At 45.3% G+C, this 24,991-nt stretch overlaps 1 protein-coding gene across 2 annotated transcripts in view; it reads right to left on the reverse strand.

Annotated features, from left to right (window-relative positions):
* Window positions 1-24,991, reverse strand: part of LOC142049888 (mitogen-activated protein kinase kinase kinase 1-like) — a 111,781-nt gene that overhangs the window by 48,640 nt on the left and 38,150 nt on the right. The window contains exon 2 of one of the 2 annotated variants that reach the window (XM_075078051.1): window positions 18,003-18,142. The exons of the other annotated variant lie outside the window; for it this stretch is intronic. The gene's annotated coding sequence lies outside the window, so the exon portion shown is untranslated. The remainder of the gene's footprint in view (window positions 1-18,002; window positions 18,143-24,991) is intronic. 2 annotated transcript variants of the gene reach the window in all.

Consider the following 24,991-nt stretch of genomic DNA (forward strand, 5'->3'; position numbering starts at 1 on the left):
GTGTCCTCTCCATGGGGTGCAGTCCTTCAGGAACAGACTGCTCCAGCGTGGGTCCCCCACGGGGTCACAAGTCCTGCCAGCAAACCTGCTCCAGTGTGGGCTCCTCTCTCCATGGGGTCCCAGGTCCTGCCAGGAGCCTGCTCCAGCACAGGCTCTCCATGGGGTCACAGCCTCCTTCAGGGCACATCCACCTGCTCCAGTGTGGGGTCCTCCACAGGCTGCAGGTGGATATCTGCTCCACCATTAACCTCCATCATGGGCAGCAGTGGGACTGCCTGCCTCACCACGGTCTTGACCACAGGCTGCAGGGGAATCTCTGCTCTGGCACCCAGAGCACCTCCTCCCCCTTCTTCTTCATTGACCTTGGTGTCTGCAGAGTTGTTCCTTTCACATATTGTCACTCCTCTCTCCCAGCTGCTGTTGCACAGCAGGTTTCCCCCCCCCCCCTTTAAATATGTTATCCCAGGGGTGCTACCACTGTTGCTGATTGATTGGCTCAGCCTTGGGCAGCGGAGAGTTCATCTTGGAGCCAGCTGGCACTGGCTCTATCGGACGTGGGGGAAGCTTCTAGCAGCTTCTCACGGAAGCCACCCCTATAGCCCCCACCACCAAAACCTTGCCACGCAAACCCAATACACACTGTAATATGCCTTCCTTAAATTTAGTTAAAGTATTAATGACAAAATGCAGTTACAGCAGCATGACAGGCATTTAGGCTCGTGAACACTGCTCTCTGTACCTCTTTTCAGGGAAGGGGCACACTTAGAGATGACAATATTGCTGGCACAGAGCTAACTACTATGTGAAAACAGCAGATTCCAAGCTGAAGCCTCAATTGAAAACGTCGTTTTCTATGCAGTTCAGTCCAAAATAACAACTTTCTGATGACAATTTAAAAATTAAACTTCATAAATTTCAACTTATTAAAAAAATGAGTATTAGGCTACTAAGAAAAATCCCCGTGTAATTTGTTTTATAAAACCTGCCATACATAGTTAGACACAAGATGCAACATTTCTCCTAATTAGCTCATTAGAAAACACAAAAATCAATTAAACAGAAATGGTGAATTTAACTCAGTAAAGCTGACCATTTTATTTTTAGTATTCCAACTAAAGGATGCACTCATACAGCAAAAGGGAAGTTGGACATGTAAAGTCTAGTCTATGATCCAGTTCATCTCTGGCCTATAAACTAGAAGAGTCAGGAGTACTGTGATTTTTTTGCAACATAAATCAGCTCACAGCAGGCTGCAATGAAGTTCTAAATGCTTCCAATCTACTAGCAGTATGTGACAGAGATATTAAGTTATTTTAACATTAGTCTTTAAAAGAAGCTGCATTGCATCCCAGAGAATGTTATCAAACTGAAGGTCATATATAACATTTGTAAAACTGGAAGTTCAGAGAGATTACTGAAAATCCATTCCATGGCACAACACAAAGAGTAAACGTTGCAAGGTTTTTGTTTCTTTATTAAGCAGCTTTCAAAAATTTATGAGGAATAAAAAAAAAGAAAAAAGTTAAAACAATTTTTCAGAGTATTAATTTGAATGCAAACTCATTTAAGCAAGGCATCCAAATTTCATCTCTTACCACTGCCATATCTGCCATTCTGTATCCATTAAGGAAAAGCCAAGTTGCTGTTGCTGTGGGTAATTTAAGGTTTTCAGTTTTGTTATGGATCTAAATCTCAGTCATAAACACTTAAGTTTTATAGATTAAGATGCTTTTAAGCATGAAAAAAGTACACTGAGTATTTAAAAAAAAAAAAATCAGAGTCCATAAAATATTTATATGCAAGCAGGTTCTTGATCTATTCTATAGAGTATTCTATCAGCAAATTCAAGTACTACTATTAGAACTAGAGTGATAACAAGCACAGAAACACATTGGGTAATTTAAATACCTGGACTCTGAATAAACAGCTATACATGCCACTACAGAGGAGGAAGGGGCCAGAAGCTATCCTAACTTAGGTAGGTAACCCATTGAAACAGTTCCATATACCATCTTCCTAGCAGCAATAGCAATTTAATAGCTCCTACTCCTTGCCTCAATTATTAATTTCTATATCTTCCCACAGATGTGGATCTTACTTAAGAAAAGCCACAAAAAAACCACAAGCAACAAAAAATAAAACACATTTTGAAAGTTGCCGTTGGAGAGGAGCCAGTGGAAAACTGTTGAACTGGATTTGCTCTCCAATCCAATTCATAACATGGTCCCACAACAATTTCCCGGGAAAACAGACGGGATAGCATTTGTGATGAACAAGCTTCAGTCAGTCTTGTAAGATGTAATAGTTAGGTCTTCTATTTCCACATGGTACACATGCACTGTGATATAGATTCGTTCTAGTAGAAAAGATGCCCCAAACCCAACAATGGAATTTACCATACCGGAGAATATGGTTCCATAGGATGAGGAAATTATTATTAAAACTAAGCTGCAGAAGTAGGAATTACAGCTCCAAAAATCTGAAGTTTGTTTCCCTTTAACCTGAGTCTACTTAGCACGACAGCAGGGTTATGACCTGCAGCCGTGAGATTAGATGTATTGGAAGACTTCACACTCTGAAAGCAATTAATACTACTTTATTTTTCTGTTCAAGAGGTTACTCCCAAAAAACAACTATTTCTCTTGTTTCCTATTTATGGTAGGAAGAGAATGCTATGTTTTCAGGACTGAAAGGAAGCGTGGTAGCACAACTTGAAGGAAAACATAAGAATAAAGCTTACAGGCAACTGTAGCTGCTGTGCATTCACAAAGCTCCCAGCTGCAGTGTCTGTGACTCCACAGGATCTCCCATGAGAGCATCTTTAGAAGATCAAACGGAAAGTCCACCTAGTCCAGTATCCCATGTCAAACAGCAACTACCTGTGGATACTGTGGTAAAACTACAGGAACAACCTCTGAGCAACTCCTTTCCCGAATTCTTTCCCACGTTCATTAGCAATGCAGGGCTTCAGGGAGGAATCGGAGGAGGATGCCTCTGCGTGAATTTGCCCAATCGATTTTTGGTCTGCTGCTGTAAACTTTCACCTTCTGGTTTTTAAGTGTAGACTGCACTCTAAAAAAACCAAAGACATGTCACATGAAGTGACCTGAGATGTTTAAAAGAAGTTGAGCTGACCTCAATGTTACCTCAAACATATATTCTTCTTGGATGAAATGGAATAGCGCAGGAGTTGGTAGTAGTTAAGAAAGGATCACAGTTAGGAGTAGAAACTAACACCTGAGAATATTAACAAGGTAGTAAATAATGCTTAGGCCAGATAAGAGGGTATTAGCAATGCATGAGGAAAGGCTGAGAGACCTGGGTTTGTTCAGCCTGGAGAAGAGAAGACTGAGGGGGAATCCTGTCAATACTTATAAATAGCTGAAGGGTGGGTGTCAGGAGGATGGGGCCGGACGCTTTTCAGTGGTGCCCAAGGACAGGACAAGGGGCAATGGGCACGAATTGGAACACAGGAAGTTCCAGCTGAATATGAGGAAAAACTTCTTTACTGTGAGGGCGACGGAGCACTGGAACCGGCTGCCCAGAGAGGTTGTGGAGTCTCCTTCCCTGGAGACATTCAAAACCCGCCTGGACACAGTCCTGTGCACCCTGCTCTAGGTGTAACTGCTCAAGCAGGGGGGTTGGACAAGATGACCTCCAGAGGTCCCTTCCAACCCCTGCCATTCTGTGATTTTGTGGAAACGTGTCTTCCATGGTTGCCTGTGCTTATTCACGTTTATAGATTTCATGTTTTCAACAACTTTTTTCTCCTTTCCCGATTCTTTTGGATCAATAAAAAGATGGCATTGGTAAATTCAGCTACTCTGATTTTGTTTAACAATAGTATATGAAAGTTTGAATTACTGTTGTAACTTCATCCCAGCCGAAACCCGTACAGTTACTTTGGGGAGGAGATCTCATAATGGAGTTATGAACTAGAATTACTCTATTGTTCAGTTGTGCTGCTGATTAGAAAGCACAGTCAAAGATTAACTCTTCAGTCCTGGAAAACTCTTCTCCATTCCTCCTCAAAGAGGCTTTTAGGAGCAGTAAGAAACTGATCACAGTCCTGCCGAACATAGATGCAGTTGGGATGATTTAGCGTTCAGTGCTTATTTTAAAATATTACTAGTTATTTTCTATATATTTTGTGGCCTCAAAGTGTACTACATGAGGTTAGAAACATATTTGTTCCAACTACCCTATAAGTACATATACCAGAACGTTTGGATAATGCAATAGCGTGTGAATATCAGTGTAGCTTTGGGGTTGTTCCCCAACGTGGTTTATTTTGTCCTGTTGGTCTTGTATCTTTTAATCTTTCTGTACTTCCTTAGATACAGAATTGCTTTCAGCATTCAAAGTAGCACGGTGGTGTAATCAGTACAGCGATGATATTTTGCAAGTCTTTTGGAAAACGATTGCCTACACAATCTTGATGGAAGGAAAAGATTTCTTGTAGCTGACAAGCATGAGAATCCTAAAAAGTGCTGTCTCTGAATCAAAAATTGCTAATTTCACAAAGAAATGAGAAGTACTAAAGCTTTTTCTGGTAGACTGCTGAAAGGCAGAAGCGAAGGCATCACCCCCTGCTCCCCCATAGCGTTTACTTGATTTGAAGTAAAAATGTTATCTGATTTTTTTTTTCTTTAGCACATCTAAGTTTTCTTTTTTTACCCTCATTTTTCACGTTACTTCTCCTATAATGGTTGCTGAAGCCATTGGCCTAGAGAACTCAGAGGAGTGTGGTCAAAGTGGAATGCAGGAGCAAGCATGTGGTTTCAGTAAGCTTCATAGCCCACAAAACCTGCTGAAGGTTGGCAGTAGTCCACTGGAAGTCAGTGTCCTAGCCAAAAATCTGAAGGTGATGTCAAATGCTGCTACTCTTTCATGAATCTAGAGTTAGTAGGACCACATACATTTCACTAGATAAAAATAAATAAATTTTGCTTGTTTCATTTATTAAGATCGTTAAACAGCTAGGAAAAAAATTATAACCAGCTGACCCGATAGCTCTTACTTCTTCCGTCCTCCCTCAAATACTGTATCAATGTTTAATACCGCTTCTAGTTGCTTTTGCACAGCATGTCTTGATGGAATTAGACTTCCTTTTCCAAAAAGCATATTTTGCATAAGCGTAGTATCTGTCTACGTCTTTCTAGATATATGTAATGTTATTTTTATCTTTTATGGTGGGGTGCCCATGGTTTGCGAAACTTTTTCCCAGGTGCTTGCTTACAGGAGAATATATTGTGCCTAGGAGCCTGGGAGGGAATGACTGTACTGAAACTGGAATGTAAAGCCTTTCTGATCAAATTCTGTTTACGTGGAACATTGTGTCCTTCCTCAAATCACTGGTGACAAGCTGGAGCTCTTGTGAAGTGATGCTTCTGTAGTGTTATGCTTTCACACTACTATGTGAACGTGTGTGCAAGTTTTCTGTCAATTTTTAAGCGAATACCAAAGATCTCTTTTCCTCTACCCAGGCCAATATGAAAGGGATGTGAGCTCATTGCATTTTTACTGACAGTATGTGATTTTTTAAAAAATTTTTTTTTTAAATTGGTATCAAGATTTGTATTTCTGAAGTAGTATACATTACTACAAATTACAAGATTAAGTACATTTTTATAAGTGGGATATGTATGCAGCAAAGTCTTTAAATAAAATCTCAGTCAGGAATACGCCGAGGATGATAAAAAAATTGTATATTTTTGTTAAGGAGCAGTCCATATGCTTGCTGTCCTGTAATCAGCTTCCTTGCTTTATCACAGACCTATTTGGTTGCCATGGAATTTTTAAAATTGCTTTCAACTACATTGATTTTTATTTTTTTTAAAGTTACCTCACTAAATACTCCCCTCCGCATCAGATAAGATTGCTGTACTAATTTCTCTTTAGATTCTGGATTTTAAAGAAGCTGACATAGGAGTTATTGAAACCATAACCATTTTTAGTCATATGCTTGCAGAAGTCCTGAATGCTTCTTCCTGCCTTTTTTTTTTTTTTTTTTTTTTGGTCATGGTAGCTTGTTCTCTTACAAAAATAAACGTTTGTAATAGTAGCTGCCATTGTTAGAATGGGTGTAGTCGTTGTATGCCTGGCCTGTGGTTAGACTAGTTGACAGACATCACTGAAAAGTCCTTCCTTGTTGCACAGGGAGACATGTTCTCCCCGTACAGCACAGAGCACTCTGTATAGTGTGCGAGGGTGTTATACATGTGAGTTACTGAAGATCCTAAGTCTGGGTCTTCGTAGTGAGAGCACAGTTCACCTGTGACTTTCTGCTGATAGAAAATATGCTGTCTGCTACAGATCTACCATAAGTGGGTGAAGGGGTCTAATATGTTGCTGTAGGGTGGTGTTTCTTCACCTAGCAGTTACTCAAAATAGGTTTGCAAGGATTTTTTTTACCTTATTTCTGCAACCCAGGAAAGCTTTTTATGCCAGGGCCATAAATATATGTGGAAATGTTTAGTCCCCTTTGGCTTTTGGAGCTAAGTTCAGCATATGCATGAGCCTTTGCAGGACAAAGAGACATTTTGAATTGATCTCTGAGTGTCAGTGAGCAAGACGGACATCTCTTTAGTAAGCTTTAGTGCTTATTTAATACAATTTATTGAATTCCTAAATCATAAGAAATCTAATTAATAATATTAATTGCCAGTGTAACTCAGTGTGCTGGTTTTGGCTGAGAAGGGGTTAATTCTCCTCACTGTGGGGGTCGGCTACCTTTCCAGCTTCCTGCGCTCTGCCGCGTGGCGGGGGGGGGCGCTGGGAGGGGCAGAGCCATGGTGGGGGCGGCTGACCCCGACTGGCCAATGGCATGTTCATTCCATACCATGTGACACCGTGACCAGTATATTGGGGGGGGGCAGTTGCAGCTCGGGAGTGGCACGGTGTCAGGGCGTCGGGCGTCGAGCGGCTGCGGCGCATGCGGTTTGTTTCGGCGGTTCGTTCCCCCTCTCCCCTCCCTTCCCCCCTCCCCCGGGGCTTTGCGCCTCTCGTTGTTCTCCTTTCCATTGCATTTCTACTGTTGTTTCTTTTAATTTTAATTATTAAACTGTTCTTATCCCAACCCACGAGCGTTACCCTTCTGATTCTCTACCCCATCTACCGGTGGGGGAGTGAGCGAGCGACTGTGTGGGGCTGAGCTGCCGGCTAAACCGCGACAGTCTTTTTGGCGCCCAACGTGGGGCTCAAGGGTTGGAGATAATAACAGCTGCTGGTCACAGCACCATGTTGTCCTTTTTGCAGTTGGTGTTAAAGATCGGTGTTGGTTTGTTGAGTCTGCTGTGTTCTGCTGTGATTAGTAACGTTTTGCCTACAAGATTTGTTATACAAACATTCGTTTTCAGCTTTATCTGGTATTTGGGGTTTTTGCTGAAACCGTTACTGTACTTTGGATACCACCTTGTTGAGGCAATTAGCAATTATACCTCCTCCTCTGAGAGATTTTATATGGAGGAAATACAGAATAGTACCTTTGCAACTTTGTTCTATGATGTCTGTGCCTTTGTGACAACAACCTTTTTGTATCTTGACCATCCTTGGGTGGTTAAGGTGCACTTATTGTTAGTTTTTGGGCATGTTGTTTTGGTTTTGACTAAGCAACTTAAGAATATCACCCAGAAATCTGCCCCGAGGCTTGATAGTTACGAGTGGCAGGGCATGTGGGATAGCACGGGCAAATACCTAGGGCAGTGGGCACCCCCAGTGTTTTGGAGTTTCACCCCCGAACAAGTGCAGAATCCTAAAAAACTAGTAGAATATTTGGAGAAAGTATGTTGTTATGCTGGGAACTCCAGAGAGACACAGATGACTGCAACATGCTGGGGTCTGGCCCATGCATACCGAATGCAAAGTGACTGGCACTGTAGACAATCCAGCCCTGAGGACAGGCACTGCAGCCACTCAAACCCCCACAACAAGTACCAGAGCTGGCTCAGAAAATAAACCCGTACCAGTATCAGTTGCCCCCATACACAAGGCGAAATATTGGAAGCGGACATCAACTCGTTTAGAACGGGATGATGAAGAACCAGGGCCATCACGGGGAGAGGAGGAAGAAGTAATAAATGAAATAGAGACCACCCGATCCCTGTCCTTGAGTGAGTTGCGAGATATGCGAAAAGATTATAGCCGTCGTTCAGGTGAGCTCATTGTCACCTGGCTGCTCCGATGCTGGGATAATGGGGCCAGTAGCCTGGAACTAGAGGGAAAAGAAGCCAGACAATTGGGATCCCTTTCTGGGGAAGGGGGCGTTGACAAAGCAATTGGAAAAAAACCACAAGCCCTCAGCCTCTGGAGGCGACTCCTGTCTGGAGTGAAGGAACGGTATCCCTTTAAAGAAGATGTTACATATCGCCCAGGGAAATGGACAACTATGGAGAAAGGCATCCAGTATCTAAGGGAATTAGCTGTGTTTGAGGTGATTTATGGTGACCTGGACGATCAACGGTCATCCAAACATCCAGATGAAGCCGAGCGCACACGACCCATGTGGCGGAAGTTTGTACGGAGCGCACCATCTTCGCATGCAAACTCATTGGCAGTAATGTCCTGGAAAGATGACGAGACACCAACGGTGGCAGAGGTGATAGATAGACTCCGGGATTATGAAGCAAATATCTCTTCCTCCCTCGTCTCTGCTGTGGAGAAACTGTCCCGAGAGTTCCAGCAACTCAAAGAAGATATGCCCTACTCCCCACCTCGAAAGAGTAGTGTCTCAGCTGTTAGGAATAAGCATCCTTTGGCTCAAAGAAGGGGATACACACCACGGGCCACCCTATGGTTCTACCTGCGTGACCACGGAGAGGACATGATGAGGTGGGATGGCAAGCCTACCTCGACCCTACAGGCACAAGTACGTGAACTGCAAGGAAGAACAGTCACTCAGGGAGGCTCTTCCAGGAAAGCTGCTGCTCCAGTTTCCAGCGAGCAAGTCCCCAGACAGAGGAGTAGAAGCGCAGATTTTATTTCTAAGTGTAATAGAGGGACTCCTGATTCACGTTTACAGGAAGTGAGTTGTGACTGCCATGATCAGGACTAGAGGGGCCCTGCCTCCAGCCGGGTGGAGGAAAGGGATAACCGGGCTTACTGGACTGTGTGGATCCGATGGCCTGGCACGTCCGACCCACAGGAGTGTAAAGCTTTAGTGGACACCGGCGCACAGTGCACCTTAATGCCATCAAACTATATAGGGGCAGAACCCATCAGCATTGCTGGAGTGACAGGGGGATCCCAAGAGCTAACTGTATTGGAGGCCGAAGTGAGCCTAACCGGGAATGAGTGGCAGAAGCACCCCATTGTGACTGGCCCAGAGGCTCCATGCATCCTTGGCATAGACTACCTCAGGAGAGGGTATTTCAAGGACCCAAAAGGGTACAAGTGGGCTTTTGGTGTAACTGCCTTGGAGACGGAGGAAACTGAACAGCTGTCTACCTTGCCCGGTCTCTCGAAGGACCCTTCTTGTTGTGGGGTTGCTGAAGGTCGAAGAACAACAGGTGCCAATCGCCACCACAACAGTGCACCGGCGGCAATATCGCACCAACAGAGACTCTCTGATCCCCATCCATAAACTCATTCACCAACTGAGGAGCCAAGGAGTCATGAGTAAGACCCACTCACCCTTTAACAGTCCCATATGGCCAGTGCGGAAGTCTAATGGAGAGTGGAGGCTAACAGTAGACTATCGTGGCCTGAATGAAGTCACTCCACCGTTGAGTGCTGCTGTGCCAGACATGCTAGAACTTCAATACGAACTGGAGTCCAAGGCAGCCAAGTGGTATGCCACAATTGATATTGCTCATGCATTCTTCTCAATCCCTCTGGCAGCAGAGTGCAGGCCACGATTTGCTTTCACATGGAGGGGCGTCCAGTACGCCTGGAATCGACTGCCCCAGGGGTGGAAGCACAGTCCTACCATTTGCCGTGGACTGATTCAGACTGTACTGGAACAGAGAGAAGCTCCAGAACACCTTCAATAGATTGATGACATCATTGTGTGGGGCAACACAGCGGAAGAAGTTTTTGAGAAAGGAGAGAAAATAGTCCAAATCCGTCTGAAAGCTGGTTTTGCCATAAAACAAAGTAAAGTTAAGGGACCTGCAAGAGAAATCCAGTTCTTAGGAATAAAATGGCTAGATGATCGTCGTCAGATCCCCATGGATGTGATCAACAAAATAGCAGCCATGTCTCCACCAACTAGCAAAAAGGAAACACAAGCTTTCTTGGGCGTTGTGGGTTTTTGGAGAATGCATATTCCAGATCAGAGTCTGCTCATAAGCCCTCTGTATCAAGTGACCCGGAAGAAGAATGATTTCAAATGGGGCCCTGCGCAACAACAAGCCTTTGAACAGATTAAACAGGAAATAGTCCATGCAGTAGGCCTTGGGCCAGTCCGGGCAGGACAAGATGTAAAATATGTGCTCTACACTGCAGCCAGGGAGAATGGCCCTACTTGGAGCCTCTGGCAGAAATCGCATGGGGAGACCTGAGGTCGACCCCTAGGGTTTTGGAGTCGGGGATACAGAGGGTCCGAAGCCCGATGTACTCCAACTGAAAAAGAGATATTGGCAGCATATGAAGGGGTTCGAGCTGCTTCAGAAGTGGTTGGTACTGAAGCACAGCTGCTCCTGGCACCCCGACTGCCGGTGCTGGGCTGGATGTTCAAAGGAAACATCCCCTCTACATACCATGCGACTGATGCTATGTGGAGTAAATGGGTTGCACTGATCACCCAGCGGGCACGAGTAAGAATCCCCAGTCGCCCAGGAATCTTGGAAGTGATTATGGACTGGCCAGAAGGCAAAGATTTTGGATTATCACCAGAGGAGGAGGTGACACGTGCTGAAGAAGCCCCACTCTATAACAACCTGCCAGAAGATGAAAAGCAGTATGCCCTGTTCACTGATGGGTCCTGTCGCCTTGTGGGAAAGCACCGGAGATGGAAGGCTGCTGTATGGCGTCCTACATGACAAGTAGCAGAAACTGCTGAAGGAGAAGGAGAAGGTGAATCGAGCCAGTTTGCAGAGGTAAAGGCCATCCAGCTGGCCTTAGACATTGCTGAATGGGAAAAGTGGCCAGTGCTCTATCTCTATACTGACTCCTGGATGGTGGCAAATGCCCTGTGGGGCTGGCTGCAGCAGTGGAAGCAAAGCAACTGGCAACACAGAGGCAAACCCGTCTGGGATGCCATACTGTGGCAAGATATTGCTGCCCGGGTAGAGAAACTGGTTGTAAAGGTACGTCATGTGGATGCTCACGTCCCCAAGTGTCGGGCCACTGAAGAACATCAGAACAACCAGCAGGTACATCAGGCTGCCAAGATTGAAGTGGCTGAGGTGGATCTGGACTGGCAACATAAGGGTGAACTATTTCCAGCTCGATGGGCCCATGACACCTCAGGCCATCAAGGGAGAGATGCAACATACAGGTGGGCTCGTGATCGAGGGGTGGACTTGATGTTATTGCACAGGTTATCCACAAATGTGACACATGCGCTGCAATCAAGCAAGCGAAGCGGGTAAAGCCTCTGTGGTATGGGGGACGATGGCTGAAATATAAATATGGGGAGGCCTGGCAAATTGACTATATCACACTCCCACAAACCCGCCAAGGCAAGCGCCATGTGCTTACAACGGTAGAAACAATGACTGGCTGGCTGGAAACATATCCTGTCCCCCAGGCCACTGCCCGGAACACTATCCTGGGTCTCGAAAAACAAGTCTTGTGGCGACATGGCACCCCAGAGAGAATTGAGTCAGACAATGGGACTCATTTCCGAAATAACCTCATAGACACCTGGGCCAAAGAGCACGGCATTGAGTGGGTGTATCACATCCCCTATCACGCACCAGCCTCTGGGAAAATCAGAAGATACAATGGACTATTAAAGACTACACTGAGAGCAATGTGGGGTGGGACATTCAAGCACTGGGGCACACATTTAGCAAAAGCCACCTGGTTAGTCAACACGAGGGGATCTGCCAACCGAGCTGGCCCTGCCCAATCAGAAATCCTATATAGTGTGGAAGGGGATAAAGTCCCTTGTAGTGCACGCAAAAAGTATGCTGGGCAAAACGGTCTGGGTTCTTCCTGCCTCAGGCAAAGGCAAACCCATTCGTGGGATTGCTTTTGCTCGAGGACCTGGGTGCACTTGGTGGGTGATGCGGGAGGATGGAGAAATCCAATGTGTGCCTCAAGGGGATTTGATTTTGGGCGAAAAGAGTCAATGAACTGAATGGCACAATGTGAACTGCTATATAATACTGCGTGTCGCCTCTGTGTTGTATCAATGATATCAGAGTACGAGCCTCCCAACCCATGGAAGATAAACTGTGAAAGAAGCCGTGCAGCAGTGATGGAATGATGACCGACTCGGTATGCAGCAACCCAACGCCACACGCACCATCTCTCCCACCCTGAAAGACTGATACGACAGATGGAGCCCAGAGTCATGGACTGGGTGAACTCAATGGACATTTTACAGGGAAGGTCCATGAACTAAGGGAATGATGCCTGTGTATTATGTTAAAGGATGGGAAGGGGAGGGGTGGTGGTTGGTACGGTTGTATTGTATGATATGGGACCTGGGCATGGTGTAAATGGTATGGAATAAGGGGTGGAGAATGTGCTGGTTTTGGCTGAGAAGGGGTTAATTCTCCTCACTGTGGGGGTCGGCTACCTTTCCAGCTTCCCGTGCTCTGCCGCGTGGCGGGGGCGGGGGCTGGGAGGGGCAGAGCCATGGTGGGGGCGGCTGACCCCGACTGGCCAATGGCAGGTTCATTCCATACCATGTGACACCATGACCAGTATATTGAGGGGGGGCAGTTGCAGCTCGGGAGCGGCACGGCGTCAGGGCGTCGGGCGGCGAGCGGCTGCGGCACGTGCGGTTTGTTTCGGCGGTTCGTTCCCCCTCTCCCCTCCCTTCCCCCCTCCCTCGGGGCTTTGCGCCTCTCGTTGTTCTCCTTTACATTGCATTTCTGTTGTTGTTTCTTTTAATTTTCATTATTAAACTTTCTTAATCCCAACCCACGAGCATTACCCTTCTGATTCTCTCCCCATCTACCGGTGGGGGAGTGAGCGAGCGACTGTGTGGGGTTGAGCTGCCGGCTAAGCTATGGACAAGCTTACATGAAAAGAGAGAAAAAATCAAATTAAAGCATAAGCTTAAAGATGGGTACCAAATAACAAAACCAAATACAGACAAGATAAATAAGACAACAAATAGGGATGATTAGCATACCAGGGTCCTGCTTCATGACTTTTAAATGCTACTTCAGTGAAGTTAGTAGATGACAAGAATTTGTTATAATTGTGAGCAGTGTACACTAAGAAGCAAACATAATCCTGGTGAGGAACATGACTTTTACCATGGAAACATGGTATTAAAATCATTCTTCAGAAAAGAACAAGAGCAAACCTGGTAAATGTCTTTCTGAGTCTCTAGTCTCCTTCTGTAAGGCCAGAGATTGTTGGGTCTTATAACTTTAAAATTAGCTTTAACTCTTTTAAAGACTTATTTTGCTTTGAAAAGAGTAAGTTTGGTTCGCCATTTGCATTACATACCATTTACTGCCTAACGAGTCATTAAGACTTTAACCTTAGACTATTACATTTCTTTGCTAGAAATAACATACTTAAGTCTTTATTTTCTCATTTGCTTTATGTGGTTTATTTTTATGATAGTCTCTTGCTGAGAGAACTTTAAAATTCTCTTTACCGCAGCAGTCTTGATACCTGCTGGTAATTCTGCAGTTTTGAACAGTGACAGAATGGTCTAAATTCCCTTTCTTGTTTATAGCTCCTCAAGAAGTTATTTAATAGGTTGTAGTTTTGGAAAATCTACATAGCTAATCCTGTCCAAGTTACTTGTTTATATGCTAATCCCTTTCTCCAATACCTATGCTTGCGATCCTATAACCTGGTGCAGATGAAATAATCATAGTCGACTGTCAGCGAGCATTCTTATTGCTATCTTTTTTTTCTTTTTTAATGACATTACTGCAGTTCTTGGAGTGATGCCCAGTAGTATGTCACACTGGGATGGGGCCAGGACATGCTTTTTCTCTTCAGTTGCCCCCATGTGAACTGGGCATACTGGATTCTGTTCTCTGCGATACTGAAACTTGTCATGCAGTAATAAACTTACTGAATCTTTGTGTAAGCTGTGGGTATATTAGTCCAAATACATAGAATTATGAAAAGAATTAAGCTGCACAACTACTAGTGGCTTTGGGTCTCCATCTACCAATATAAATTATCTACTACCTGTAATTTCTAGAAATTTTGCTCAATAATGGAATAAACTTTTAGTTTTATTGAGATAAAATACCAGACTCCCACTGTAAACCTTTCAGTATGAAAGTAAAGAGTTTGAGAGATCATGTAATGAACTGCTGTTTTAAAATCTTAAAAATACCACATCGTATGTATACCTTGATGCATCTGAGTTGCTACTGGGAGACTAAATAACAGCAGGAAAGATTAGAGAAACCTAAGAGCTTTTGTAATATTTGCTTCAGGTGTCTGATAGCTTTCTTGGGCTTCTCGTCTGCATGCTTCCTATTTCATTAGCTTTGTGGCAAGCATCTGTTGCAAATAGAGGCTGATATTTCTTGGCTTGTTTTGTAGGAGGACTCATTTTCAGTGGCTGCTGAATAGCATCACAATCCCAAAGTATGACTAGGTGGCTTCAGAGCATGCAATCCAACCAATTTTTTTACATATTTCAAGTAGGTGGATTTGACTTCATAGGAGCTAGAAAAATCCAAAAAAGCTAGGAATGCATGCCTCACTAACAAGAACCTCCTAAAAGACTAACAGTGGAGACATCCTGCCACAAAGAAGGGTGTGAAGATAAGGGAAGGCCAGATGTGAAGACATCAGTGACAGAAGGGAACATCTTGGCCCAGAAGGCACCGAAACCTGAAACTGGGGGGAAAAGGTAATTCCGGCAGGGGGAGATTGGGACCACCGACTCAGTTGAGGGGCAGAAGGACTACTCCCTCCCCAGCACACGCAGTGAATTAAAATCACACTGCACATTTCAATTTAAGCGAAGAAGATACAGACCAATAGAAGAAGAGGATGCTCAGTCAGGTCAATGATTATGTATTAGATAGGCATGGTGTGTTAACTTTCATGTATAAATGTCAAGAAGGAATTATGGTAGGTGTGCATGCTAGGCGGAAAGACCCCCCATGCACCCGGCGCTGAATAAAGCAATGCCTGCTCTTTAATACACCCAGTGTTAAGGAGTTTTAGTCCCGGTTTTCGGTGACATCAGGAAGAGAAGAGAGTTTACTTAGCACACCACAATACTAGAAAAAAGCAAAGATGATGGCTGAAATTAATGGTAAAACAGAAAGGAATGTTAGATGTGTTAGCAGTAAACACACATTGTTTATTCCAGTTTATACGCCACCTTTGCGTACAAATGAAGGTCAGGGAATAAAACCCACAGACAGAAAACAAAAATTGAAGGCCTGGTGACTTAAAAGAGAATCCCCATAAACGCATACACCTTTTTTGCTTTACTTTTAAAACTGGTTTTATCTCAACCCACGAGTTCTCTCACTTTTACTATTCTGATTCTCTCCCCCATCCTACCAAGGGGGAGCGAGCAAACGGCTGTGTGGTGCTTAGTTGACAGCTGGGGCTAAACCATGGCACACTGCCAAGTCCACCACTAAACCATGTCCCTAAGCGCCACATCTACATGTCTTTTAAATACCTCCAGGGATGGTGAGTCAACCACTTCCCTGGGCAGCCTGTTCCAGTGCTTGATAACCCTTTCAGTGAAGAATTTTTTCCTAATATCCAATCTAAATCTCCCCTGGCACAACATGAGAAGAGACTGATACCCGCCTCGCTATAACCTCCTTCAGGACCTGAGGATCTAAGTCCCATAACTGATTTGTAGGCGGATTCAAACTGGCCAAAGGGATATTCCATACCACGTAACGTCATGCCCAGTGTATTATCTGGGAGGAGCTGGCCGGGGGAGGGAGGCAGCAATCACAGCTCGGGGACCGGCAGCGTCGGTCGGCGGGCGGTGAGTGGTTGTATCACTTGTGGGTTCCCCCCCACTTTTCCTTTTTATTATATTGTCATTATTATTATTATCATCATAATCATTATCATCATCATTACTATTTTATTTTCATTATTAAACTGTTCTTATCTCAACCCACAAGTTTTTTTCCTTTTGCTCTTCCTATTCTCTCCCCCATCCCACAGGGGTGGGGTGAGCGAGCGAGCGGCTGCGTGGTGTCTAGTTGCCGACTGGGGCTGAACCACGACACCATAAAATAATATTCAATGTATGTATTGAATGAATGTGTTTTGGTCAAACTGTCAGATGGAAAACTCCAAGTTACCTACTTCACCTTTTGGGGAGGGAAGAAGGAGAGACTGTATAACTATGGTTTATGTTAAAACTCTAAGCAGCAGCTGTCCATGCAAGTAGACATTCAAACAAACAGATCTGTCAGTGTTATCAAATACATACAGCCCAGAAGAGCAGAGAAAGGAAGACAAGTTTAATTTCATGAAGACTTTCTCTGGTGTAACTATACCAGCAATGATTTCTTAGAAATAAGGTCCGATTGCACCATAGCTTGTTAAAAAATGACTTCTAAGTCATACCTAAACAAATCGGAAGATGATTATCAACTATTACAAACTATAAAAAAAAGTGTTCTGTGGGTTTTTTAAGCCACTTCACTTAAACCAGTTCCTCACAAACAGTGAGGCTAAAGCAGAAACGCTGTGTTTGTATCGCAGAACACGTTCTTAGGGATCTCAGCAGTTCTTCCTGCTCTAGTCACTGAAGTGTCAGACAAAGCGTGAGAGGTCTGTAACTTCCTGCTTTGCAAAACTATCAAAATGACTAAATCACTTTTTCAACATTTAACAGGCAGACAGGAACAGATTACTGTACCTAGATCTTGAGAGTGTTTCATTAGCACATTGAAAATGGTACCTCAGCTATAAAGGAAAGCTGACGGCAAAATTAAAAGACAAACAAAACAAAAAAACCAAACTCCTGAAGGCATCAACAAAAACGCAATCTCCTCCCAAGGCCGAAACAGGAGTAGACATTGGTCAAGAGAGATGCATTCTCATGCTTTATCCGAAACATAAATACAAGAGAGGAATTTCAAATAAGCATATGAAAGTCGTATATGCCATAACACAGACTGCACAAAGGTAGTTACTAATGGAAGTTAAAGAAGGCTTCATAAGGACCCCTTCCCTTGCGGAAGCTTTGAACACCATGATGTCCTAAAATAAGAAAGGCACCAAGTGAATCTGTGGTTTCAAGTGTGTCTTAGCTTTCGGGGCTTTTCCAGTTCATTTTATTTCAGTGGTTTAAGGGAAGGTTAAACTAATGTTGACTGAATTTTATGTTTCTGTGCAAAACCATCTCATAATTTCTTGATGCAATAAGAAATTCTGGTCCATTAAAGTGGTGACCTTAAAAACCCTTATTGGTTTTCAAATTGGTGACTAAAAGCCAGCTAGTCGCTCTTCAAAAATATTTAACAAAAAGCATTTTAAGCAATTTACATATTTTGAGAAAAGTAGAATTTTGTATTATTCTTAACCACTTCCAACTTCAGATTAATAATGCAAAAAACATTTTATGTTATGCAGTCAATCCTAAAAAAGTCAGAATAAACCACATCACTCTGAGCAAACTGGCTGATAAACAGCTTTCGGTAAGTTTGTTCCCATTGCCAGCTTCAGGGGAGAGAGGAGGAAAAAAAAAAAGATAAGGTGAAAGACTACCAGTGGCTGCTGTTCTGGATTGTTCCCCTCCCTGCCTTCACGTTACAAAAGGTTCCCAATTCATATGAAAAGTATCCATAGAAACAATTTGGTTTTCTAAAGCGTCAAGCCTCCCAAAGCTGTTAAACACTTCCCAAATTTAGGCTTCGCATTTAAGTAACTAATTCTATATTTCAGCTGTATTTAAAATCCGGGTAATTTACCTCTAACTTTAGACATCCATCTTTGAAGATCTGTGTCTTCATCACTGAGGGGATGATCCTTCTTGACCAGGGCCTGTGAGGTTCCACTGAAGGTGATGGCTCAAGTCTGTGGAGTTACTGCTTCAGTTGTGAATGTTGTCCTGTTAGTAGTGAAATGTTCTCTTTGACAAATGCATCTTTTGACCTGTAAGTCTTCCAGAGATATACTTGATTGTCATGGTCTTAGAGCACATGACTTTACAGGGAGAAGAGACAAGGGATCTATCAAACTGAGTAAATAACAATTACTACTAAACTAGTAGAGGTGTAGGCTCAGTAGCTTTCGGTTTAGAGCCAAATAACAGAAAGGTTTTTCTTCCATGTTTTTACATTCTAAATGGATTTGTTCCTTTCATAGAAAAATGCTGGAAGAAACAGGATATGCTTTAGCTTCTAAAACTACTTGGTAAAGATGCAGTGTCTGTCACCTGACGGTAGTTTCCACCAGGGATGCTTACACTGCAGCATGGGATCCCCAGGGCAGCGGAGGTTCCACAAATACCTGCTGGGTATTATGTTTCTGTTACATTACACCTGGGCACCACTTAAGCTTTTTCTGTATGTCATGGTTTTGGCTGGGCTAGAGTTAATTTTCTTCATAGTAGCTAGTATGAGGCTGTGCTTTGGATTTGTACTGGGAACAGTGTTGTTGCTAAGTCGTGCTTACACTAGAGTCAAGGACTTCTCCAGCTTCCCATGCTCTGCCAGGTGCGCAAGAAGCTGGGAGTGGAGGGGGCACAGCCAAGACAGCTGATCCAAACTGGCCAAAGGGATATTCCATATCATATGACATCATGCCCAGTATATTAACTGGGGGGGAGTTGGCTGGGGGAAGCAGCGATCACGGCTCAGGGACTGGCGGCGTTGGTCAGCAGATGGTGAGCGGTTACATCGCTGTTCTTTTTTCCCTGGGTTTTGTGGCTCCCTCAGCCACTCCTCGTGGGGCTTGGTCTCCAGACCCTTCACCATCTTCGTTGCCCTACTCTGGACACGCTCCAGCAACTCAATGTCCTTCTTGTAGTGAGGGGCCCAAAACTGAACGCAATATTCAAGGCGTGGCCTCACCAGTGCCGAGTACAGGGGCAGGATCACTTCCCTACTCCTGCTGGCCACGCTATTCCTGATACAAGCCAGGATGCTGTTGGCCTTCTTGGCCAACTGGGCATGCTGCTGGCTTACGTTCAGCTGGCTGTCAACCAACACCCCCAGGTCCTTCTCCGCTGGACAGCTTTCCAGCCACTTTTCCCCAAGCCTGTAGCATTGCCTGGGGTTGTTGTGACCCAAGTGCAGGACCCAGCACTTGGCCTTGTTAAACCTCATAGAACTGGCCTCGGCCAGTTAAACATTTCCCAAATTTAGGCTTCGCATTTAAGTAACTAATTCTATATTTCAGCTGTATTTAAAATCCAACCTTCATCTTCTCAATAAGCAAATCTAATCAAAGGGGGGCACAGGAAAAAAAAGAACTGTCGTGGTTCAGCCTCAGCTGGCAACTAAACACCACGCAGCCGCACGCTCACTTCCCCCCACCCCTGTGGGATGGGGAAGAGAATCGGAAGATCAATAGAAATTGTGGGTTGAGATAAGCACAGTTTAAGAATTACAATAAAATAATAATTATGATAATAATTATGATAATAATGACAATAATGTTAATATAATAAAATGGAAAAGGAAGGGAAAGAAAAAAAGGAAAAAAACCCACAGAAACACAAATGGTACAGCCGCTCACCACCCACCGACCGACGCTGCCCGTCCCCGAGCCGCGATTGCTGCCTACCTCCCCTGGACAGCTCCTCCCAGTTAACATACTGGGCATGACGTTACACGATATGGAATATCCCTTTGGTCAGTTTGAATCCGCTCTCTTAGCTGTGCCCCCTCCCCTCCCGGCTTCTTGTGCACCCGGCAGAGCATGGGAAGCTAGAAAAGTCTTTGACTAGTACAAGCACTGCCCAGCAACAGCCAAAACATCTATGTGTTATCAACATTGTTTTCATACTAAGTTCAAAGCACAGCACTACGCCAGCTCCAGTGAAGAAAAATAACTATCCCAGCTAAAACCATGACAGTATCCACCCCTTATTCCAGATCATTTACATCATGCTCAGGTCCCATACTATCCAATACAATTTCAATAATCCCTACCAGCCTTTTCAACCTTTAACAGAAATATACAGATTTCATTTATCATTCCCCTAGCCTATGGACCACCCCATGTAAAATGTCTGTGAAATGTCCATTAAGTTCATTTAGTCCATGACTTCAGGTCTCATCTACTGTAAGAGTCTTTCAGAGAGGTGCCGTGTGTGGTGCTGGATTGTTGCATGCTGAAGCCAGTCCTCATTCCATCACCGCTGCACTCTTACTTCTTGTTCTCTCACTGCTGCACTTTACTTGGTTCAGTTGAAAGTTCATTTTTTATTAATTTGGGAGATTCCCACCATGATACCATCGATATGGCATATAGCAACCATAGCAGTGATGACATACAACATTATATAGCAATTAACATCATACCATTCAGTTCATTGGCTCTTTTCGCCCAAAATCAAATCCCCTTGAGGCACACATTGGATTTCTCCATCCTCCCGCATCACCCACCAAGTGCACCCAGGTCCTCGAGCAAAAGCAGTCCCACGAGTGGCTTTACCTTTGCCTGAGGCAGGAAGAACCCAGACTGTTAGGCCCAGCATAATTTTTATGTGCACTACAGGGATTTTATCCCCTTCCACAGTACGAAAGGGTTCTGATTGGGCAGGGCCAGCTCACCTGGCAGATCCCCTCGTGTTGACTAACGAGGTGGTCTTCGATAAATGTGTATCCCAGTGTTTAAATGTTCCACCCCCCATTGCTCTCAGTGTAGTCTTTAATAGTCCATTGTATCTTCTGATTTTCCCAGAGGCTGGTGCGTGATAGGGGATGTGATACACCCACTCAATACCGTGCTCTTTGGCCCAGGTGTCTATGAGGTTGTTTCAGAAATGAGTCCCGTTCTCTGACTCAATTCTCTCTGGGGTGCCATGTCGCCACAGGACTTGTTTTTCGAGACCCAGGATAGTGTTCTGGGCAGTGGCATGGAGCACGCGATATGTTTCCAGCCAGCCGGTGGTTGCTTCCACCATTGTAAGCACATGGCACTTGCCTTGGCGGGTCTGTGGGAGTGTGATATAGTCAATTTGCCAGGCCTCCCCATATTTATACTTCAGCCATCGTCCCCCATACCACAGAGGCTTTACCCGCTTCGCTTGCTTGATTGCAGCACATGTTTCACATTCGTGGATAACCTGCGCAATAACATCCATGGTCAAGTCCACCCCTCGATCACGAGCCCACCTGTATGTTGCATCTCTCCCTTGATGGCCTGAGGTGTCATGGGCCCATCGAGCTAGAAATAGTTCACCCTTATGTTGCCAGTCCAGATCCACCTCAGCCATTTCAGTCTTGGCAGCCTGATCCACCTGCTGGTTGTTTCGATGTTCTTCAGTGGCCCGACTCTTGGGGACGTGAGCATCCACATGACATACTTTCACAACTAACTTCTCTACCCGGGCAGCAATATCTTGCCACAATGCGGCAGCCCAGATGGGTTTGCCTCTGCGCTGCCAGTTGCTCTACTTCCACTGCTGTAGCCCGCCCCACAGGGCATTTGCCACTATCCAGGAGTCAGTATAGAGACAAAGCACTGGCCACTTTTCCCGTTCAGCGATGTCTAAGGCCAGCTGGATGGCCTTTAGCTCTGCAAACTGGCTCAATTCACCTTCTCCTTCAGCAGTTTCTGCTCCTTGTTCTATAGGACTCCATACAGCAGCCTTCCTTCTCCGGTGCTTTCCCACAAGGCGACAGGACCCATCAGTGAACAGGGCATATTGCTTCTCATCTTCTGGCAGGTTGTTATACAGTGGGGCTTCTTCAGCACGTGTCACCTCCTCCTCTGGTGATAACCCAAAATCTTTGCCTTCTGGCCAGTCCATAATCACTTCCAAGATTCCTGGGCGACTGGGGATTCTTACTCGTGCCTCCTGGGTGATCAGTGCAACCCATTTACTCCACATAGCATCAGTCGCATGGTGTGTAGAGGGGATGTTTCCTTTGGACATCCAACCCAGCACCAGCAGTCGGGGTGCCAGGAGCAACTGTGCTTCAGTACCAACCACTTCTGAAGCAGCTCGAACACCTTCATATGCTGCCAATATCTCTTTTTTCAGTTGGAGTATAGCGGGATTTGTACCCTCTGTATCCCCGACTCCAAAACCCTAGGGGTCGACCCCGGGTCTCCCCATGTGCTTTCTGCCAGAGGCTCCAGGTAGGGCCATTCTCCCTGGCTGCAGTGTAGAGCACATTTTTTACATCTTGTCCTGCCCGGACTGGCCCAAGAGCTACTGCATGGACTATTTCTCGTTTAATCTGTTCAAAGGCTTGTTGTTGCGCAGGGCCGCATTTGAAATCATTCTTCTTCCGGGTCACTTGATAGAGAGGGCTTACGATCAGACTGTAATTTGGAATATGCATTCTCCAAAAACCCACAACGCCCAAGAAAGCTTGTGTTTCCTTTTTGCTAGTTGGTGGAGACATGGCTGTTATTTTGTTGATCACATCCATGGGGATCTGACGACGACCATCTTGCCATTTGATTCCTAAGAACTGGATTTCTCGTGCGGGTCCCTTCACCTTACTTTGTTTTATGGCAAAACCAGCTTTCAGAAGGATTTGGACTATTTTCTCTCCTTTCTCAAAAACTTCTTCCGCTGTGTTGCCCCACACAATGATGTCATCAATGTATTGAAGGTGTTCTGAAACTTCTCCCTGTTCCAGTACAGTCTGAATCAGTCCATGGCAAATGGTAGGACTGTGTTTCCACCCCTGGGGCAGTCGATTCCAGGTGTACTGGACGCCCCTCCATGTGAAAGCAAATCGTGGCCTGCACTCTGCTGCCAGAGGGATTGAGAAGAATGCATTAGCAATATCAATTGTGGCATACCACTTGGCTGCCTTGGACTCCAGTTCGTATTGAAGTTCTAGCATGTCTGGCACAGCAGCACTCAACGGTGGAGTGACTTCATTCAGGCCACGATAGTCTACTGTTAGCCTCCACTCTCCATTAGACTTCCGCACTGGCCATATGGGACTGTTAAAGGGTGAGTGGGTCTTACTCATGACTCCTTGGCTCCTCAGTTGGTGAATGAGTTTATGGATGGGGATCAGAGAGTCTCTGTTGGTGCGATATTGCCGCCGGTGCACTGTTGTGGTGGAGATTGGCACCTGTTGTTCTTCGACCTTCAGCAACCCCACAAGAAGAAGGGTCCTTTGAGAGACCAGGAAAGGTAGACAGCTGTTCAGTTTCCTCCGTCTCCAAGGCAGCTACACCAAAAGCCCACTTGTACCCTTTTGGGTCCTTGAAATACCCTCTCCTGAGGTAGTCTATGCCAAGGATGCACGGAGCCTCTGGGCCAGTCACAATGGGGTGCTTCTGCCACTCATTGCCAGTTAGGCTCACTTCGGCCTCCAATACAGTTAGCTCTGGGGATCCCCCTGTCACTCCAGCAATGCTGATGGGTTCTGCCCCTATATAGTTTGATGGCATTAAGGTGCACTGTGCGCCGGTGTCCACTAAAGCTTTATACTCCTGTGGGTCGGACGTGCCAGGCCATCGGATCCACACAGTCCAGTAAGCCCGGTTATCCCTTTCCTCCACCCGGCTGGAGGCAGGGCCCCTCTAGTCCTGATCATGGCAGTCACAACTCACTTCCTGTAAATGTGAATCAGGAGTCCCTCTATTACACTTAGAAATAAAATCTGCGCTTCTACTCCTCTGTCTGGGGACTTGCTCGCTGGAAACTGGAGCAGCAGCTTTCCTGGAAGAGCCTCCCTGAGTGACTGTTCTTCCTTGCAGTTCATGTACTTGTGCCTGTAGGGTCGAAGTAGGCTTGCCATCCCACCTTATCATGTCCTCTCCGTGGTCACGCAGGTAGAACCATAGGGTGGCCTGTGGTGTGTATCCCCTTCTTTGAGCCAAAGGACGCTTATTCCTAACAGCTGAGACACTGCTCTGTCGAGGTGGGGAGTAGGACAGATCTTCTTTGAGTTGCCGGACCTCTTGGGACAATTTCTCAACAGCAGAGACAAGCAGGGAAGAGAGATTTGTGTCATAATCCCGGAGTCTATCAATCACCTCTGCCACCGTTGGTGTCTCGTCATCTTTCCAGGACATTACTGCCAATGAGTTTGCATGCGAAGATGGTGCGCTCCGTACAAACTTCCGCCACATGGGTCGTGTGCGCTCGACTTCATCTGGATCTTTGGATGACCGTTGATCGTCCAGGTCACCATAAATCACCTCAAACACAGCTAATTCCCTTAGATACTGGATGCCTTTCTCCATAGTTGTCCATTTCCCTGGGCGATATGTAACATCATCTTTAAAGGGATACCTTTCCTTCACTCCAGACAGGAGTCGCCTCCAGAGGCTGAGGGCTTGTGGTTTTTTTCCAATTGCTTTGTCAACGCCCCCTTCCCCAGAAAGGGATCCCAATTGTTTGGCTTCTTTTCCCTCTAGTTCCAGGCTACTGGCCCCATTATCCCAGCATCGGAGCAGCCAGGTGGCAATGAGCTCACCTGAACGATGGCTATAATCTTTTTGCGTATCTCGCAACTCGGTTAAGGACAGGGATCGGGTGGTCTCTATTTCATTTATTACTTCTCCCTCCTCTCCCCGCGATGGCCCTGGTTCTTCATCATCCCGTTCTAAACGAGTTGATGTCCGCTTCCAATATTTCGTCTTGTGTATGGGGGCAACTGATACTGGTACGGGTTTATTTTCTGAGCTAGCTCTGGTACTTGTTGTGGGGGTTTGAGTGGCTGCAGTGCCTGTTGTCAGGGCTGGATTTTCTACAGTGCCAGTCACTTTGCCTTTCAATCCAGAGACATTCTCTTCCCCTTGGGAGCACTGA

This window comes from Phalacrocorax aristotelis, chromosome W (genome assembly GCF_949628215.1).
Source record: "Phalacrocorax aristotelis chromosome W, bGulAri2.1, whole genome shotgun sequence".
NCBI lineage: Eukaryota > Metazoa > Chordata > Aves > Suliformes > Phalacrocoracidae > Phalacrocorax > Phalacrocorax aristotelis.